Source organism: Mesoplodon bidens (assembly GCF_964165515.1).
Source record: "Mesoplodon bidens genome assembly, chromosome: 6".
Classification (NCBI taxonomy): domain Eukaryota; kingdom Metazoa; phylum Chordata; class Mammalia; order Artiodactyla; family Ziphiidae; genus Mesoplodon; species Mesoplodon bidens.
In genome coordinates, this window is record NC_138162.1 from 41,013,960 (window position 1) to 41,032,697 (window position 18,738).

Consider the following 18,738-nt stretch of genomic DNA (forward strand, 5'->3'; position numbering starts at 1 on the left):
AGATTTTTGTTTATCCATTTATCAGTTGATAGACATTTGGGTTGTTTTAACTTTTTTGGCTATTGCGAATAATGCTGCTACATACTTCATGAATAAGTTTTTGTATGAACATATATTTCCATTTTTCTTGGGTATAATCTGAGGAGTGGAAATGTTGAGTCATATGGTAACTCTATGTTGAACATTTTGAGGAATGGCTAAATTGTTTTCCAAGTAGCAGAACCATTTTATATTCTCACTAGCAATGTAATTATGTTACATTACATTTTAATTACATTGCAATGTTAATGTTTTGGAAAATGTTCCAATTTCTCCAAAATCCCACCAACATTTGATATTGTCTGTGTTTTTTTATTATGGCCATCCTACTGGATGTGACGTGGTCTCACTGTGGTTTTGATTTGTAGGGATACCTAATGATGAATGATATTGAGGATCTTTTCACATGCTTATTCACATCAAAGATTTTTAAGCAAGAGAGTAGCTGTTTTATAATAAATCTGGGCGTGAGTTGGACAGAAGAGAAACTAGAGGATGTTGTAGTAACTCAGGGGAGAGTTAATGAGATCCTGGACCAGGGAAAAAGTATGAGCATGGTAAGAAAGAGAGGGATTCAGGAGCTCTTTCAGAAGCAGCACCCACAGGATGTAATGAAAGATTGGCCGTGTAGGTCAGTGGGGAGTGAGGGGAGAAGGAAGTGGCAAGGGTGGTGCCAAGGTTTCCAGGCTGGGCAACCAGGACTATGGTGATGCCACGAACTGAGCTAGAGAAGGAGAGGGGAGAAGTAAATTGGGGAGTGCAAGATAATGAGTTCAGTTAGGACATGTTAAGTTTGGGGAGATCCATTTGGGTAGAGATGTTGAATAGGCAACTGGAGAAGCAATTGTGGGGCTGCAGAGAGACTGAGAGATATAGCTGTAGGGATATCAATATATTGGAAGGTGATAGTTGAGTATCATGGGTTGTATATATATTAAAGAATTTTGCGAATCAGAAAGCTCTGGCAAGAGTCCTTTCAGTGGCAGGTAGAGAAATGGAAGGTAGATTAAAGTGATCTGAAGAGGGAATGAGAATCACAGGAAAGAAGATACACAGTGCTTCCCATCTCCATGGAAATCCTTCCCACTGCCGCCATTAGACACATGGATGCCAAGGAGCATGAAGACAACTCCTGTCCCTTCAGAGAGGGACACAGCACTCAAGGGGTAAAAGAGGCAGGATGAACACAACTCTCCTGCTGGGTGAGTTACCCTGGCAAAGGAGAACTGCTGCCTGTCAAAGAGCCAAGACTCCGAGCCTTGCCCTCCATGTCTCCACCTCCTCACTCCAATAGAGTTTTTAATAAAGTGAAAAATGGGGAAAACAAAAGGGAGTCATGTTTCAAAAAAAGTACTTCCTTTTTACGAATGTGTGATGGGCACACAGCCTTTGATAAAAGAGGGCATGAGATCAAATGGATCCTAACCATCCAGTGACAAATTGGTATTTTTCAGGTCTGGACAGACTTCATGAGGGGGTGCCAGGAAGTTTGGACTGTAACTACTTAGTGTCAAAAGGATTAGAGAATCAAGAAAGAAAAAAAAAAACCCTCTAAACCCCAAGCAAGATTATTGTCTATTTACCTCTCCAGGTCCATGTTCTACTCTTCTCCATCCACTTCTGGGTGCAGGGAGGCTGCTGACTGAGACTGAATGAAAAGGTTCCCTTGTCAATTGGCTTCAGGTTTGGTTTGGTTAATAGGCAGCATCCACAGGGAAGGAGAGTGAGGTCAACCCTGTTTCCCCTGCCAGGTTGCCAAGGAAGGTCCGAGTCCCTCTACTGAGCACTCAGCTCAGGTCGGGTGGTTCTTCTCTCCAGGAAGTTATCCTTTCCTAAGCCACTCCCTCTCCTACCCTTCAGATCTAAGGGTGGTAGGAGCACCTTGCTATCACTAGTTCCAGGGTGCTTTCCCAGCACTTGTTTTCTTTAACCCTTGGACACACCTTTATTAATTGTCTCTTTATTAAATGCTCTTCAAATTTCCCTGCTTGTGTGTGCCATCTGCTTTCTGGTAGAATCCAGACTGACTCAAACCCTCAGGTTGAAGGTTTTATTCCTTACCCTCTAAGAAACTTAGTCAAGAGTACTACGTTTCCTGAAGCCCAAGCAAGTCAATCAGCATCTCACAAAGAAAAATGTCTCCGTCAGTGGTCAGCTGGCTCTTGAGCCACATGTGACCCCTTCCATCATATTATGATGTTCTTCTGACTCTATCTGGACTTTGCATACATTTATTGGGCCAAGAACAGTCTTAAGTGCTGTGGGACCCAAAGCAGGACATGGTCTTGCCCTCAAAGAAACATATTGAGGGGGGCAAATACACACACCAGGGCCCTCACAAAGCTGCCCTGGACACCTTCATACCCATGGGAACACTAGAACATTTTCTGCTCTCTCCCAACATCATGGAAATACTAAGAAATGAGGGGTAAGAACAACATGACTGTCGGAGAAGCAGAACCAAAGAGAGAAACAGAAAGGTCCTCAAGGTCCAGATTGGCTTTCAAAAGCTGCTCAGTCACTGCTTTGAAATTGAGAGGAGCAAATGCAGCTCAAGAGCCACTGGAATGAGCATCACTGCCCTTGAAGGTCATGGTCCAAGGTGACTGCAGCCCTAGATGAGGAAGAGGGTGAGGGGGCACACCTGGAACACCCTCCCTGCTCCAAGATGGTCTTTTATTTCATTTACCGCCTCCCCAAACCCCAAAGATGACAGCTTAGCCCTGTAGGCTAAGTCCTACAGGGCCTCAGTAGAACTTCAGGACTCAAACAAAAAATTTCCCTCCCTGAGAAGCTGTCTGAGAGTTAGAATCCCCCATCCCTCTATCGGGATTGGATAGGCACAGCTTTCCAAATCTGGACGGTAGTGACAATACCATCCTCCTGGGCTTGTGCCCAAGGACTAAATGAGAAAACATAAGGCAGGGGCCCTGCAGAGACTGACTGACCCGAAGACTCAGTGAACTTCAGCTTCTCTTTCTTCTCCAAGGAAAGTCTCTCTTGTCCTTTATCCTCTCTCTCAACGAGGTTATAAAGATCCACACCGACTGCACATGACTCAAAACAAGTGAACATTCTACACTGTGTTTCTGAAACAATCAATTCTACTTGAATTTTATCATCAAAATATTGGGGGAAAATATTCTGTATCTAGGGAGAATGAGGTCCTTTAGCCCATGTTTCACTTACACCTAGTTTCATCAATATAGCAGCATTCACGTTTCACTGCAGCCATGACTGGTAACTACATTCGTGTAGAGGCTGGAAATGAAACTGACATTTCAGGATGGAACAAGCAAATACCGACGACTGCTGAGCTTCCTCATCGGCGTTAGAGTGATTTTGACCATAATGAAAACAAGTTAGACACATGATAAAAAAAAAAAAAAGAAACATAAGAAAGTGAGGTAGGGCTTCCCTGGTGGCGCAGTGGTTGAGAGTCCATCTGCCGATGCAGGGGACACGGGTTTGTGCCCTGGTCCGGGAAGATCCCACATGCCCCGGAGCGGCTGGGCCCGTGAGCCATGGCCGCTGAGCCTGCGCGTCCGGAGCCTGTGCTCCGCAACGGGAGAGGCCACAACAGTGAGAGGCCCGCGTACCGCAAAAAAAAAAAAAAAAAAAAAAAGAAAGTGAGGTAATATTCAGTTACTTGGAAAGACAAATAAGGGAAAAAAGCAATATAAGGTTGCTTTTAGAACTATTTCTGTTTGTTCTTTTTTTTTAAAACATCTTTATTGGAGTATAATTGCTTTACAATGTTGTTAGTTTCTGCTGTATAACAAACTGAATCAGCTATATGTATATATATATCCCCATATCTCCTCCCTCTTGCATCTTCGTCCCACCCTCCCTATCCCAGCCCTCTAGGTGGTCACAAAGTACCGAGGTGATCTCCATGGGCTATGCAGCTGCTTCCCACTAGCTATCTATTTTACGTTTGGTAGTGTATATATACATCCATGTCACTCTCTTACTTCATCCCAGCTTACTCTTCCCCCTTCCTGGGTCCTCAAGTCCATTCTCTACATCTGCGTCTTTATTTCTGTCCTGCCCCTAGGTTATTCAGAACTTTTTTTTTTTTAGATTCCATATATATGTGTTAGCATACGGTATTTGTTTTTCTCTTTCTGACTTACTTCAGTCTGCAGGACAGACTCTAGCTCCATCCACCTCACAACAAATAACTCAATTTCGTTTCTTTTTATGGCTGAGTAATATTCCATTGTATATATGTGCCACATCTTCTTTATCCATTCATCTGTCAATGGACACTTAGGTTGCTTCCATGTCCTAGCTATTGTAAATAGAGCTGCAATGAACATTGTGGTACTTGACTCTTTTTGAATTATGGTTTTTGCAGGGTATATGCCAGGTAGTGGGATTGCTGGGTGGTTTGCTAGTTCTATTTTTAGTTTTTTAAGGAACCACCAAACTGTTCTCCACAGTGGCTGTATCAACTGACATAACCACCAACAGTGCAAGAGGGTTCTCTTTTCTCCACACTCTCTCCAGCATTTATTGTTTCTAGATTTTTTGATGATGGCCATTCTGACTGATGTGAGGTGATACCTCACTGTAGTTTTGATTTGCATTTCTCTAATGATTAGTGATGTTGAGCATCCTTTCATTTGTTCGTTGGCAATCTGTATATCTTCTTTGGAGAAATGTCTATTTAGGTCTTCTGCCCATTTTTGGATTGGGTTGTTTTTCTTTTGATATTGAGCTGTATGAGCTGCTTGTAAATTTTGGAGATTAACCCTTTGTCATTTGCTTCACTTGCAAATATTTTCTCCTATTCTGAGGGGTGACTTTTATCTTGTTTATGGTTTCCTTTGCTGTGCAAAAGCTTTTAAGTTTCATTAGTTCCCATTTGCTTATTTTTGTTTTTATTTCCATTTCTCTAGGAGGTGGGTCAGAAAGGATCTTGCTGTGATTTACGTCATAGAGTCTTCTCCCTGTTTTCCTCTAAGACTTTTATAGTGTCTGGCCTTACATTTAGGTCTTTAAACCATTTTGAATTTATTTTTGTGTATGGTGTTAGGGAGTATTCTAATTTCATTCTTTTACATGTAGCTGTCCAGTTTTCCCAGCACCACTTATTGAAGAGACTGTCTCTTCTCCATTGTATACTCTTGCCTCCCTTATCAAAAATAAGGTGACCATATGTGCACAGGTTTATCTCTGGACTTTCTATCCTGTTCCATTGATCTATATTTCTGTTTTTGTGCCAGTACCATACTGTCTTGATTACTGTAGCTTTGTAGTATAGTCTGAAGTCTGGGCGCCTGATTCCTCCAGCTCCGTTTTTCTTTCTCAAGATTGTTTTCGATATTTGGGGTCTTTTATGTTTCCATACAAATTGTGAAATATTTTTTTCTAGTTCTGTGAAAAATGCCATTGGTAGTTTGATAGGGATTGCATTGAATCTGTAGATTGCTTTGGGTAGTACAGTCGTTTTCAGAATGTTGATTCTTCCAATCCAAGAACATGGTATATCTCTCCATCTGTTTGTATCATCTTTAATTTCTTTAATCAGTGTCTTATAGTTTTCTGCATACAGGTGTTTTGTCTCCTTAAGTAGGTTTATTCCTAGGTAATTTATTCATTGGTGTATAGGAATGCAAGAGATTTCTGTGCATTAATTTTGTATCCTGCAACTTTACCAAATTCATTGATTAGCTCTAGTAGTTTTCTGGTAGTATCTTCAGGAGTCTCTATGTATAGTATCATTTCATCTGCAAACCGTGACAGCTTTACTTCTTCTTTTCCGATTTGGATTCCTTTTATTTCTTTTTCTTCTCTGATTGCTGTGGCTAAAACTATGTTGAATAATAGTGGTGAGAGTGGATAACCTTGTGTTGTTCCTGTTCTTAGAGGAAATGGTTTCAGTTTTTCACCATTGAGAATTATGTTGGCTGTGGGTTTGTCATATATGGCCTTTATTATGCTGAGGTAAGTTCTCTCTATGCCTAGTTTCTGGAGGGTTTTTATCATAAATGGGTGTTGAATATTGTTGAAAGCTTTCTCTGCATATATTGAGATGATCATATGGTTTTTCTCCTTCAATTTAACATGGTTTATTACATTGATTGATTTGCATATATTGAAGAATCCTTGCATTCCTGGGATAAACCCCACTTGATCACGGTGTACAATCCTTTTAATGTGTTGTTGGATTTTGTTTGCTAGTATTTTGTTGAGGATTTTTGTGTCTATGTTCATCAGTGATGTTGGCCTGTAGTTTTGTTTCTTTGTGACATCTTTGTCTGGTTTTGGTATCAGGGTGATGGTGGCCTCATAGAATGAGTTTGGGAGTGTTCCTCCCTCTGCTATATTTTGGAAGAGTTTGAGAAGGATAGGTGTTAGCTCTTCTCTAAATGTTTGATAGAATTCTCCTGTGAAGCCACCTGATCCTGGGCTTTTGTTTTTTGGAAGATGTTTAATCACAGTCTGAATTTCAGTGCTTGTGATTCGTCTGTATTTTCTACTTCTTCCTGGTTCAGTCTTGGAAGGTTGTGCTTTTCTAAGAATGTGTCCATTTCTTCCAGGTTGTCCATTTTATTGGCATATAGTTGCTTGTAGTAATCTCTCATGATCCTTTATATTTCTCCAGTGTCAGTTGTTACTTCTCCTTTTACATTTCTAACTCTATTGATTTGAGTCTTCTCCCTTTTTTTCTTGATGAGTCTGGCTAATGGTTTATCAATTTTGTTTATCATCTCAAATAACTAGCTTTTAGTTTTACTGGTCTTTGCTACTGTTTCCTTCATTTCTTTTTCATTTATTTCTGACCTGATCTTTATGATTTCCTTCCTTCTTCTAACTTTGGGGTTTTCTTGTTCTTCTTTCTCTAATTGCTTTAGGGGTAAGGTTAGCTTGTTTATTTGAGATGTTTCTTGTTTCTTGAGGTAGGATTGTGTTGCTATAAACTTCCCTCTTAGAACTGCTTTTGCTGCATCCCATAGGTTTTGAATCTTCGTGTTTTCATTGTCATTGGTTTCTAGGTATTTTTTTATTTTGTCTTTGATTTCTTCAGTGATCTCGGTTATTTAGTAGTGTTGTTTGGCCTCTATGTGTTTATATTTTTTACAGATTTTTTTCCTATAATTGATATCTAGTCTCATAGCATTGTGGTCAGAAAAGATACTTGATAAAATTTCAGTTTTCTTAAATTTACCACGGCTTGATTTGTGACCCAGGATATGACCTATCCTGGAGAATATTCCATGAGCACTGGAGAAGAAAGTTTATTGTGTTGTTTTTGGATGGAATGTCTTATAAATATCAATTAAGTCCATCTTGTTTAATGTATCATTTAAAGCTTGTGTTTCCTTATTTATTTTCATTTTGGATGATCTGTTCATTGGTAAAAGTGGGGTGTTAAAGTCCCCTACTATCACTCTGTTACGGTTGGTTTTCCCTTTTATGGCTGTTAGCATTTGCCTTATGTATTTAGGTGCTCCTATGTTGAGTACATAAATATTTACAATTGTTATATCTTCTTCTTGGATTGATCCCTTGATCATTATGTAGTATCCTTCTTTGTCTCTTGTAATAGTCTTTATTTTAAAGTCTATTTTGTCTGATATGAGAATTGCTACTCCAGCTTTCTTTTGATTTCCATTTACATGGGATATCTTTTTCTGTCCTCTCACTTTCAGTCTGTATGTGTCACTAGGTCTGAAGTAGGCCTCGTGTAGACAGGATATATACAGGTCATGTTTTTGTATCTACTCAGCCAGTCTATGTCTTTTTCTTGGAGCATTTAATCCATTTACATGTAAGTTAGTTATCGATATGTATGCTCCTATTACCATTTTCTTAATTGTTTTCGGTTTGTTACTGTAGGTCTTTCCCTTGTCTTGTGTTTCATTCCTAGAGAAGTTTCTTTAGCATTTGCTGTAAAGCTGGTTTGGTGGTGCTAAATTCTCTTAGCTTTTGCTTGTCTGTAAAGGTTTTAATTTTTCCATCGAATCTGAATGAGATCCTTGATGGGTAGAGTAATCTTCATCACTTTAAGTATGTCCTGCCACTCCTTCTGGCTTGCAGAGTTTCTGCTGAAAGATCAGCTGTTAACCTTTTGGGGATTCCCTTGTATGTTATTTGTTGTTTTTCCCTTGCTGCTTTTAATATTTTTCTTTGTATTTAATTTTTGCTAGTTTGATTAATATGTGTCTTGGCATGTTTCTCCTTGGATTTATCCTGTATGGGACTCTCTGTGCTTCCTGGACTTGATTGATTATTTCCTTTCCCATATTAGGGAAGTTTACAACTATAATCTCTTCAAGTATTTTCTCAGTCCCTTTCTTTTGTTCTTCTTTTTCTGGTACCCCTATAATTCGAATGCTGGTGCGTTTAATGTTGTCCCAGAGGTCTCTGAGACTGTCCTCAATTCTTTTCATTCTTTTTTCTTTTTTTTTTTTTTTTTTTTTTTTTTTTCTTTTTTTTGTGGTATGCGGGCCTCTCACTGTTGTGGCCTCTCCCGTTGCGGAGCACAGGCTCCGGACGCGCAGGCCCAGCGGCCACGGCTCACGGGCCCAGCCGCTCCGCGGCATATGGGATCCTCCCAGACCGGGGCACGAACCCGTATCCCCTGCATCGGCAGGCGGACTCTCAACCACTGCGCCACCAGGGAGGCCCCCAATCATTCTTTTTTCTTTATTCTGCTCTACGGTAGTTATTTCCACTATTTTATCTTCCAGGTCACTTATCCGTTCTTTTGCCTCAGTTATTCTGCTATTGATTCCTTCTAGAGAACTTTTGATTTCATTTATTGTGTTGTTCATCATTGTTTGTTTGCTCTTTAGTTCTTCTAGGTCCTTGTTAAACATTTCATGTATTTTCTCCATTCTATTTCCAAGATTTTGGATCATCTTTACTATCATTACCCTGAATTCTTTTTCAGGTAGACTGCCTATTTCCTCTTCATTTGTTTGGTCTTGTGGGTTTTTACCTTGTTACTTCATCTGCTGTGTGTTTCTGTGTCTTCTCATTTTGCATAACTTACTGTGTTTGGGGTCTCCTTTTCGCAGGCTGCAGGTTCGTAGTTCCCGTTGTTTTTGGTGTCTCCCCTCAGTGTGTAAGGTTGGTTCAGTGGGTTGTGTAGGCTTCCTGGTGGAGGGGACCGGTGCCTGTTTTTTAGTGGATGAGGCTGGATCCTGTCTTTCTGGTGGGCAGGACCACGTCCAGTGTTGAATTTTGGGGTAACTGTGACCTTATTATGATTTTAGTCAGTCTCTGTGCTAATGGGTGCTTTAGTGTTCCTGTCTTGCTAGTTGTTTGGCATCGGGTGTCCAGCACTGGAGCTTGCTGGTCGTTGAGTGGAGCTGGGTCTTAGCGTTGAGATGGAGATCTCTGGGACAGGTTTTGCCATTTTATATTACATGGAGCTGGGAGGTCTCTGGTGCTGAACTCAGCTCTCCCATCTCAGAGGCACAGGCCTGACACCTGGCTGGAGCAGCAAGACCCTGTCAGCCACATGGGTCAGAAGAAAATGGAGAAAAAAAGAAAGAAGAACAGAATAAAATAAAATAAAATAAAGTGAATAAAATAAAAAATTTTAAATTATTAAAAATTTAAAAATTTAAAAATAATTTTAAAAAAGAAAGAAAGAGAGCAACGAAACCAAAAAACAAATGCACTAATGATAACAAGCGCTAAAAACTTTACTAAAAAAAAAAAAAGAGAGAAAAAAAAACGGACAGATAGAACCTGAGGATAAATGGTATGAGCAAAGCTATACAGACAAAATCACACAAAGAAGCATACATATACAAACACACAAAAAGAGAGAAAGGAAAAAAAATATATATCTCTATATAAAAAAAAAAGGAAGAGAGCAACAAAATGAATTTAAAAATCTACCAAGGATAATAAACTCTAAATACTAAACTAAGATAAACATAAAACCAGAAATAAATTGGGTGCAGAAAGAAAACCCCAAGTCTACAGTTGCTCCCAAAATCCACCTCCTCAATTTGGGATGCTTCGTTGTCTATTCAGGTATTCCAGAGATGCAGGGTACATCAAGTTGATTGTGGAGATTAATCCGCTGCTCCTGAGGCTGCTGGGAGAGATTTCCCTTTCTCTTCTTTGTTCGCACAGCTCCGGGGGTTCAGCTTTGGATGTGGTCTCACTTCTGCGTGTCGGTTGCCTGAGGGCATCTGTTCGTCGCTCAGATAGGATGGGGTTAAAAAAGTAGCTGAGTGGGGCTCTGGCTCACTCAGGCCGGGGGGAGGGAGGGGTACGGATGCGGGGCGAGCCTGCAGCGGCAGAGGTCAGCAGGACGTTGCACCTGAGGCACGCCGTGTGTTCTCCCTGGGAAGTTGTCCCTGGATCATGGGACCCTGGCAGTGGTGGGCTGCACAGACTCCCTGGAGAGGAGGTGTGGATAGTGACCTGTGCTTGCACACAGGCTTCTTGGTGGTGGCAGCAACAGCCTTAGCATCTCATGCCCGTCTCTGGTGTCTGCGCTGATAGCCGTGGCTCGTGCCCGTCTCAGGAGCTCATTTAGGAGGTGCTCTGAATCCCCTCTCCTCACGCACCCCGAAACAATGATCTCTTGCCTCTTAGGCAGGTCCAGACTTTTTCCTGGACTCCCTCCCAGCTTGCTGTGGCGCACTAGCCCCCTCCAGGCTGTGTTCATGCAGCCAACCCCAGTCGTCTCCCTGGGATCTGACCTCTGAAGCCCGAGCCTCAGCTCCCAGCCTCCACCCACCCCGGTGGTTGAGCAGACAAGCTTCTCGGGCTGGTGAGTGCCAGTCAGCACCGATCCTCTGTGTGGAATCTCTCCGCTTTGCCCTCCACACCCCTGTGGCTGCGCTCTCCTCCGTGGCTCTGAAGCTCCCCCCTCCGCCACCCGCGGGTGCCGCCAAGGGGCTTCTATTGTGTGGAAACCTTTCCTCCTTCACAGCTCCCTCCCACTGGTGCAGGTCCCATCCTTATTCTTTTGTCTCTGTGTTTTCTTTTTTCTTTTGCCCTACCCAGGTACGTGGGGAGTTTCTTGCCTTTTGGGAGGTCTGAGGTCTTCTGCCAGCGTTCAGTAGGTGTTCTGTAGGAGTTGTTCCACATGTAGATGTATTTGTGGGGAGGAAGGTGATCTCCCCGTGTTACTCCTCCGCCATCTTGAAGGTCTCGACCTTCTGTTTGTTCTCTAAACAACATTTTTCAATGACGAGAGGCAGAAGGGAGGCTCCCAGGGAGTCATCGATGTTCTGGAGAGATTGTTACTGATCTACTCTAAATACTAGCCTAATAAGGGAATCCCACCCATGACCTGTGATCTGGATGCTCTCTCTTCTGCGGCATTGGCTCGGGGGAAGTCCTCCCCAGGTTCTTGTTCCCAAAACTGATCCCAACCATACCCCAGAATTCTGGGCGCAGTGTGCCTAGACGTGGGTGTTGTATGAGCAGTGTGAGGCAAGCCAGGCAGAAGGTCTGGACTGAACGTGGACCACCAAACCAGCAGCCCTCGACCTGGGAGGGACCTGGGCTCTGGGGGCAGAAAAGAAGCTGAGCAGTGCAGCGAGGCTGGGATTGTGTCCAGGATGGCCCCCACCTCGGACATACGAAACCAGAGCAGCAAGGAGAGGGAGCAGAGCAAGAGGGGAAACCAGAATGCCTGAGGGTCATTTGAAGCCACAATTCCACAGAGTAACCTTGTGTTGCATGCTCTTGAAGTGTTGATCAGGAGAGTGGTTAACCAAGACAGAAAGAATAATGAGATCTGTGACATGGCTGTGAGTTTCCAAGAGGAAGTGTGAACAGTTCCTAGGGATTTGGAGTACCCCAGAGCATCATAAAGTAGAATCTGTGGTCCCTGAGGAGGGATTAATAGCCCATCACTGCAGCTATGGAAGTCTCTGATGCTGGCAGGCAGCAGTGTTACCCCAGTTTACCAAACCTTAACAATTATACACCTTTCTTGGAGATAAGCAAAGATTTCAAATACTCACTATCTATAACTTATGTATAAAGCACAGAGTAAATCGAGCCAGATATTAAAATTATGAATATATGATAAAAACTGCACATCTATGAGCTCACAGATACTATGTGTGATTTGTTTTTACGATTTTCATTGTCCCAATTTTTCTAAGACCATCTGGAAATCAAAAATCCATTTAAGTGAATAAAAATGTCCATTTAATAAACACTAAGGAAACACTTTCAACCGAACTAGCAAGAAGTAAGAGCATGGGGGAAGACATACATATAGGGTTTTATTTCTCAAGAGAATGCCTGAGTGGAAAATAACCTATTCTACACAAATTTAATTCTGTTGTGAAAGGTTGAGACTGTTGCCAAATGCATTTCAGTTCTCTGTTCTTGCCTAACAGTAGATATCTGAGGATCCAGAAGCCAAAAGTGTAACCCAGAACAGTTCTTGAAATTACTTTTGTGAATAAAAACAAAAGTTCAAAAAGTCAAAAGAGCTGGCTGGAGCTCAGAGAAGAGAGAAAAAAATGTAGCAGCAAAAAGAAAAAAAAAAAGAAGGAAGGAAGGAAGGATAGAAAGAAAGAAAGAGAGAGAGGGGGAGAAAGAAAGAAAGAAAGAAAGAAAGAAAGGAAGGAAAGCATTTAAGCAATCTTAATGTGTTTTTGTGTCTTGTGAGGACCAGGAGAGCAGTAGAGAATGGGGGTGGGGGACTGAAAGGCCCCTGGCGTCAGATACGCCTCATTTACCAGCAGCACTTATGTCCCTACAACTGCGTTCAGCTTAGTACAACTTTGCCACTTTTAAGGTACCCTGAAACCATCACTTTAATCACTGCATTTGCTTCTTGAAAGGCCCTTGCAATTCTGGATTTGCTGTCAGTGAAGCATGAACCTATCCACATACATCCACTGTACTGAGGTACAATGAAACAATCATATTTATATTCTTATAAGTCTGCATCTCCATTTGGTTACGAGAGAGTGAGCCAACTTAACAATGACCCTGCATAAAGTGTTCTAATATTACACAAATATCTGAATACAACTCGGCAGTTGTTTGCAATGAACAAACTGAATTCCAGAAATTATTAACTTAGACAAAGTCAAAAAGAGAGCTGAAAAGGAGAGTTGTTCTTCCATTGGTATAGAGTTTCCATTTTGCAAAATGAACAAGTTCTGGAGATATGTTGCACAGGTGAATATGTTACGCTACTGAACTATATACTTAAAAATGGTTAAGATGGTCAATTTTATGTTATGTGTTTTCTACCACAGTAGAAAAAGTAATAAAATTTACTTTATTAAATAAATAAAAATAGAGTGCATTAATTCCATGTCCTGCACCTGGCTATAACCACTGCATACTGCACTAATTAAACTGAATTTCCTACGAGAAAGAGAGAGAGAGAGAGAGAGAGAGAGAGAGAGAGAGAAAGATTACTCTAACTTAAAGACCTGCTTTAAATTCCAAGCAGAACAAATAAAGGGGAAAATTTAAGGTTGGAGACCCAAACTGGCTTGATTTCTTTGGAACAATCCACTATGCCAAGTTTACATGGCAATTCTAGGATTTTTACTTTATAAATCTTAACAGGGCAACCTTTCAGACAGGTCATCCAAAGCTCAGGTGACCCTCCTGAAGCAGGCCATGACAGGGTGATGTCCATTCCTGACTTAAGGTAGACCCAGGATCACCTACCCCGCTCCAGCCCTCCTCTGCGCAAGCTTCCTGCAGGGAGGAAGAGTCACACATCCCACTGTTTCTTGGTTGCCTGATGGAACTACCATGATTAGGTGTTTTACTTTGTTGTTAACTGGCTTACAGAATTTTTGGTTAACACATGAGTGGGCTCGCAGTCCAGCAACGGGTAGTTTTCTATTCTAGTGCTTCTGTATTAGTTTGCTAAGGCTCCTGTAAAAAGGACTACACAATGGGTGGCTTAAAACAACAGAAATTCATTGTCTCACAGTTCTGGAGGCCAGAAGTCTGAAAGCAAGGTGTGGGCTGTGGTTCCTTCTGAGGGCTCCAATGGGAATCTGTTCCAGGCCTCTCTCCTAGTAGCTTGTAGATGCTACTATTGCATCACTTCAATCCTCCATCTCCACATGGCCTTCTCCCCAGGTCTCTGTCTCCACATGGCCTTCTTCTTATAAGTTCACATGGGATAAGGAGCCCTCTGTACTCCAGTATGACCTCATCTTAACTAATGACATCTGCAATGACCCTATTGCCAAATAAGGGGACACTTTGTGATAAAAGGAGTTGGGACTTCAACATATCATTTTGGGGGAGACACAATTCAACCTACTACAGCTTCTCAAAAGGTGAACCCTAGACCAGCAGCATGGGCATCACCTGGGAATTTGTGTAAAATGTAAATTCTTGGGCCTTACCCTAGACATACTGATTCAGAAACTCTGGAAGTGCAGCCAAATAATGTGTATTTTAACAAGCCTTCAGGAGATTCTGAAGCACGCTAAAGTTTGAGAATGACTGTTAAACCACACTGGACATTTAAAAAATCATTTTGTAATGCTAAGTGTGTATCTTGCCTTTCCAACAGAATTGCTAGCCTTTTGGGGCTGTCTCTGACTGTATTTATCACATGCTGCTAATACTTATTGCTTACATAAAACAGGCTAGAATCTGGAGTTCTGTGAAGGCCACATGTGACCTTCAGGAAGGTTTTATTTTGTCTGCTCATGAATACTATGAACTAACTGCCAAAATTAAAAACCTAGATACCAGACTTTTCTTGAAAAAGATCGCAGGATCTGGCAACACTGGATCCAAAATCCCACATGGCAACAATCAACTGAAGAGTGACTGAGGGTTCAGTTAGCCACAGTTCCCACCATTCCCTGATGCCTCCCTGATTCTGAGGCTTTGTGTAGACCAACCTCACTCATTTACATCACCTGTCCAGCCCCTAAAGGCATTTGGGTTTGACCCATGTCTGGGCAGAGGGAACCTAAATTATCCACAGCTTGAAATACTTAGCTGTTTCTGAGCAGCAAGTTTAGGAACAGAATTCTAGAAGCCAGTGTCTCTGATTAGCACAGACTTTGTTTGGCTTCACTTTTCACCAGGTAACAGGGCAAGTTATGAAATGACTCATGCACTGAAGATCAAAGTTTTGTAGTGGCTTGCCCATGTGACAATGTACGGGTGAGCTGTAACAGAACGAAGAGATTTTTGTATGACTTCATTATGGAGCAATGCGATGTGGAGGACATGGAATTGTGATTTTGAGACATCAGGTTTGCCTCCTTGGTGTATATGCTCTGCTGAGCTGCAATAGCAGATAAGGTGTGGAAAGATTCTTTTCCAGAGAAGCATGTGGGGGAAATATCATTCTTAAAAACTACTTTCAGGGCTTACAGAAATTTTAAGTCAAATCCTGGAGTAGGACTTGACAACTGTGCCTTTAACACAGACACCAAGTAGCTTCTGTATAAAGGACGGAAAAGATATCATTTCTGTATCTCGCCCAGATCATTGGGGGCAGCTCATTAAATAGTGCATGGAGTGGCGGTTTGGGGTCTCTGTCTCAGTGGTAAGGACAGGGCCAGATGTGGGAGTGAGAACTCACAAATCCACGTGGAAACAGGCTTCAATGAGGGAAGTTTCAACAAGGGAGCAAGCTTCATTAGTAAGCCTGAAGGAAGCTCTATTGCCATGGAGTTCATCCCAAAACAATAAATCAAAAAAATGTATCCACTTAAAGATTACTGAACCAGAGGATACAGACAAGGGGCCACTATTAGGTCATAGGGCTATTTTCTGACAAATTCTTACATTTTATTCTCTCCTTAACCACCACTGTATCCCAGCATTCTTAAGAAAGGAAAGAAGAGATGGAATATGTCACTGATGACTAAATTGTCCTTTAAAACTGTTAGAATTTACAACAACAATAATTTTCTCAAAGGCAAAGATGACTCTTTCTCCTGGGCAGACCTAATATTTTGAATAGTCTATTAAAAATTAAAACACCTCTTCATGGCAAAGTAAATATAGATATAAAATGGGACAGACTTGTGATGTGAAAACAAGGGTACACTTTCCCTCCTTAGCCTTTGGTACCACTGTATTCGTCAGGGTTCTCCAGAGAAACAGAACCAAAAGGATGTACAGGTAAAAAGAGAGAAAGAGATTTATTTTAAGAAATTGGCTCATGCAATCATGGAGGCTGACAAGTCCCAAGACCTGCAAGGGGAGTCCACTGAACCCAGCTGGTGACCCAGGAGGGCCAACATATCAGTTTTAGTCTGAAGACAGGAAAAAGCCAATGTCCCTGCTTGAAGGCCATCAGGTAGGAGGAATTCCCTTTTATTCAGGGTATGGTGAGCTTTTATGTTCCATTTGGGACCTCAACTGATTAGATGAGGCCCACCCCCACTGGGGAGGGCAATCTGCTTTACTCAGTCTATGATTCAAATGTTAACCTCATCCAGAAACACCCTCAAGACACAACCCAGAATAATGTTTAACCAGATGTTGGGACACCCTGTGACACAGTCAATTGACACATAAAAGTAACCATCACTACTCCCCACATGCCCGGTGGGTGAAAAGGCTAGGACAATCAGCTCACAGGGAATGCTGGAATCTGTAAGGAGCAAATACCCAGGGAAGACAAACATGCATCTGACCCTGTGGGGGAGGGGCCATCTTCTAAGACTCCTCCTGCTCTTTCCACCTAACAGTTGCTCTTTGTGAGCTAACTCAACTTTTTATTTTTTAATTTTTTTTTAATTTTTTTGCAGTACGCGGGCCTCTCACTGTTGTGGTCTCTCCCGTTGCGGAGCACAGGCTCCGGACGTGCAGGCTCAGCAGCCATGGCTCACGGGCCCAGCCACTCCGTGGCATAAGGGATCTTGCCAGACCGGGGCACGAACCTGTGTCCCCTGCATCGGCAGGCAGACTCTCAACCACTGCGCCACCAGGGAAGCCGCTCAACTTTTATTCAAGGTCTCCACATAATGAACTATGTAAAGCTGTGTGCCACTATCCACCTAATAGAATGGCTACAATCAGAAACAAATATTGACGATACAAAGGGTTGATGGAGCAACTGGAACACTCATTCATTGCTGGAAGGGCTGTAAAATGGTGAAGCCACTTTAGAACACAGTTTGGTAACTGCTTGTAGAGTTAGATGTACACTCACAACATGACCCAGCAAACCCACTCAGTGGTATTTACCCCAAAGAAATGAAAACTTATGTTCACACACAAGTCTGTATGTGACTGTTTATGGTAGCTGTATGCATGATCACCAAATATTAGAAACAACCCAAATGTCCTTCAATGGGTGAATAGATAAACAAATACCACACAATGGAATACTATTCAGCAATAAAAAGGAGCAAACGACTCATGCACAAATCTCAAAAGCATTATGTTGAGTGAAAGAAGTCAGTCTCAAAAGATTGAATACTTTATAATCCTACTTATATAATTTTTGAAAAGACAAAACTACAGTGATAGAGAATGGCTCAGTGATTGCCAGAGGGTAGAGGGAAGAAGGTTGGTGTGACTAGAAGGGGAGAGTACAAGGGAGTTTTTGGGGCAATGGGACTATTCTGAATCCTGATTTGGGTGGTGGTTACACAAATCTATACATGTGTCAACTTTCATAGAATTACACAACCCTCCCTCAACATCAAATTTACTATATAATAATTTTAAAAAATTTAAATCAAGTTGTAAAAAAAACCTGTGTGTTATCCATTTTATGCACAGGATAAATGCACCTAGTGGAAAATACCTATGAACTGGGAGTCAGTCAACAGAAGCTGAATCCAGAATATACACACGCAGGTGGCAGTAACTCCCCGGCATCATTTGTACATTCTGATATACAAAGGGAGCAAATTATATTCTTGACTTACTACGCATGACCTGGTAATTCTCTGAAAACGCAAAACAGTTGTGATCTACATAATTTCTTTCCCAGGAACTTTGCATTCATGGTCTCTGACAACAGCCTTAAGGGAGGAAATTTAGGCTTAGAGATAGATGGTAAAGGATTTGCCCTGGATTTTGATCTTGGTTCTGTCTGGTTTCCAAGTCACCATATAAAGCCATAGCAAGGATTACACTCTGATTCCTGTCTTTTCTCTGCTGAACCCTGAGCAGGCCCCTTAATCCTCTGTGCCCTTAAAACCCTGCTCTTCCTTTAAAGCAGTGGTTCTCAAGGAGGGGGTGGGGGGATGGGGAGGCAGGTAGGGGGAGAAAAGAATCTGCCCCCCAGGGGACATGTGGAAGTGTCTGGAGGCATTTTTAGTTGTGACAGCTAGGGAAGAGGATGCTATCTGGTGGGTAGAAGCCAGAGATGTTGCTAAATATCCTACAACACACAGGATGGCCCCCTGAACAAAGGATTATGCAGCCCAATATGTCACTAGTGCAGAGGTTGAGAACTTCCCAGAAACATGTATTAGACACATCCATGAGCCAGACATGTTTATGTTCTCATCTCATTTATCTCCTCAAAACCCTTTGGGGTAGGTATTATTGACCCCAATTTAAAGTGAAGAAAGTTGTTGCTCAGACGCATAAAGGTATGTGCCCAGATCCCAACGGTGAGGCAAGAGGCAATGGGCATCCCAGGCCCTTGTGACTGTAAAGCGCAGGTCCCCATAGTGCGGGGCCCCCAAGGCTGGGCTCCCTCTGTATACCTCCCTTCACTTCCATCTCCCCTGGTCTCAAAAATCACCTCTTAGCCCTAAGAGATCTGCACATAAGGGGGAGCTG

At 42.1% G+C, this 18,738-nt stretch overlaps 1 protein-coding gene across 2 annotated transcripts in view; it reads right to left on the reverse strand.

Moving 5' to 3' along the window:
- The window catches only part of DAPK1 (death associated protein kinase 1), a 214,514-nt gene that overhangs the window by 86,268 nt on the left and 109,508 nt on the right, over positions 1-18,738 (reverse strand). The gene's annotated exons all lie outside the window — the stretch shown is intronic.